Below are 2519 nucleotides of genomic sequence, written 5' to 3' on the forward strand. Positions count from 1 at the left end.
TGTGTGTGTGTGTGTGTGTGTGTGTGTGTGTGTGTGTGTGTGTGTGTGTAAATGTTTCCATCATTTGATCGCTGATGGCAACACAACGTGCAGCAAGTTCAACAACACGTCCTTGAAGGAATTCTGGTTTTATTTGAACAATCTCTGGGTTGATATTTTGCAGTTTTGACCTTCATCTGTTGTGACAGCTCTCAGAGCTGTTGATATGATGAGACTGGAGTGGTGGGGGAGGGGGAGCCAGCACAACAACATCGAGTAAAAATCATAAACAAAATGTTTAAAAACTACAATCCTAATTCCACGTAAGTTGGACCATTATGTAAACTGTAAACTAAAACAGGAGACAATCAAAGTCAGAGTTTCTTTATTTGTCATTTCGCTCCACCACATGTGGCACATGTGGTGGAGCGAAATGATGTACACAGGGTCCCACTTACATCCAACAAAAGTATAAATTTTAAAGAAAAACAGTAATGAGATCTAAGATATGAACTAAGAAATATACTAAACTAAGCTGCCTATGCCAGAGGTACTAATGCACCCCTATACCTTCAGAGAGGTAGATATTTGAATGGCGCACTGATAACAGGCTGGCTAGTCCTTATCATTTTTTGTAGAAAGAATGTGGAATCCATGGCTTTTAAAGGGAATTCAAATTTTGATTCATCTCACTGGGCGACACTATGGTGCAGTTGGTAGAGCGGTAACCTCTCAGCGAGAAGGTCGCCGGATCAAATCCCATCAGGGGACCTTTCTGGGTGAACTTTGTATGTTCTCTCCGGTTTTCTCCAGTTACTCCAGTTACTCCAGTCTCCTCCCACAGACTAGAAACATGCATGTTAGGCTGACTGGTAACTCTAAATTGTGTCTAGATGTGAGTGAGAGAGTGAATGGCTGCAAAGCATCTCATGAACCACTGGCCAGGACTTAATGAAGCACATACATGATACACCCATGATAAGGTTTTATGACTTCGCTGTTACCTGAGTTCATTTCAAACAGACCAACGTCATGACAAACATCAGATCTTGATCAGTATCACAGTTCAGTGCAGCATCCACCATGCACCTCGAGGAAACACCTCTGGCTTCTTTGTTCTTGAGTGGCTGAGGTTGAGTGGCAATCAGGTCGAAGCTCTGCAGCGTTGCCTCAGGTTTTACACTTGAGAGTGTTGTCATCTCACGCTGTGCATTGAATAACCTGCGGCTTTCTTGCTGTTTGCAATCACCAAGATTCTGGCGGTACTTGTGTTTTTAAATTAAGATAAAAACTTGCCCAACGAAACCACAGAATTTACCAGGCAGGATGACATTTATGTAAACAGCTACTGGAAAGATGAGTGGAGGTCAGAGAAGACCAACAGAAAATAATTTCATGCTATAGTGTAAAACAGACATGAACAGACTTTTCGTATTGTTGCTCTGTTGTGGAAAGGCAGCTGAAAGTTTCTGAACTGAATTTTAGTGAGACAACCTCCCACCTCTGCTTTGGGAGTTACTGCATCTAATCTCACCAAGGTGCCACTCAGCACCTTAGCTACATTTTCCGGTTGACAAATGCAGACTTGCCTTCAGATTTCTCTGTCAGTGGTGTATATCTGTGAAATGCTGACCAAACAAGATTTACATGGACTTATTTTAGAGCAGACCATCTTTGCCTTTCTTTCAGTCTTTGTCAGTTTTTCTTGAGCTGTTTTCGAATAAGAGTTAAGATTTTAGGCACAGTGGCTCAGTTGGTAAAGCAGCAAGCAGGTCGTGGGTTCAAATCCTGGCCAGGGGCCTTTTCTGGGTGGAGTTTGCATGTTTTCTTTGTGCATGTGTGGGTTTTCTCCGGGTGCTCCGGTTTCCTCCCACAGACCAAAAACATGCATGTTAGACTGATTGTTAACTCTGAATTGTCCCTAGGTGTGAGTGAGAGAGTGAATGATTGTTTGTCTCATTTGTCTCTATGTGTCCCTGTGATGGACTGGACCTGTCCAGGGTGTACCTCACCTCTCACACAGTAACTGCTGGATATGGGCACCAGTGACCCCTGCGACCCAAAAAGAAAGATGCGAGTAAAGATAATGGATGGATGGCGTTTATATTTTAGCTGCAAAATTATACAACTCAAAGTAAATACAAAAAAAAAAAAAGTATTTTTAGTTTTAAGAGTCATTATATGTATGTGTTAATATCCACAAAGCAGACAAGTGGCTCAGTGTTGCTTGTAGACAGTATCTTGGGTAAAATTGATGCAGAATCTCCAGTGTCTACAATTAACTCCAGGACCTTGGACTTTCCTTGTAATGTTCATTTGTCATGTGATTTTTTTCAAACCATGCAATCATCATTCACACCAAAGCTGTTAACCCAGGAACGATCGATAGATGGAGGGATGGATGGATGGATGGATGGATGGATGGATGGATGGATGGATGGATGGATGGATGGATGGATGGATGGATGGATGGATGGATGGATGGATAGATAGATAGATAGATAGATAGATAGATAGATAGATAGATAGATAGAGACGGA

Source organism: Nematolebias whitei, chromosome 1 (assembly GCF_014905685.2).
Source record: "Nematolebias whitei isolate Nwh7 chromosome 1, NemWhi1, whole genome shotgun sequence".
Lineage (NCBI taxonomy): Eukaryota > Metazoa > Chordata > Actinopteri > Cyprinodontiformes > Rivulidae > Nematolebias > Nematolebias whitei.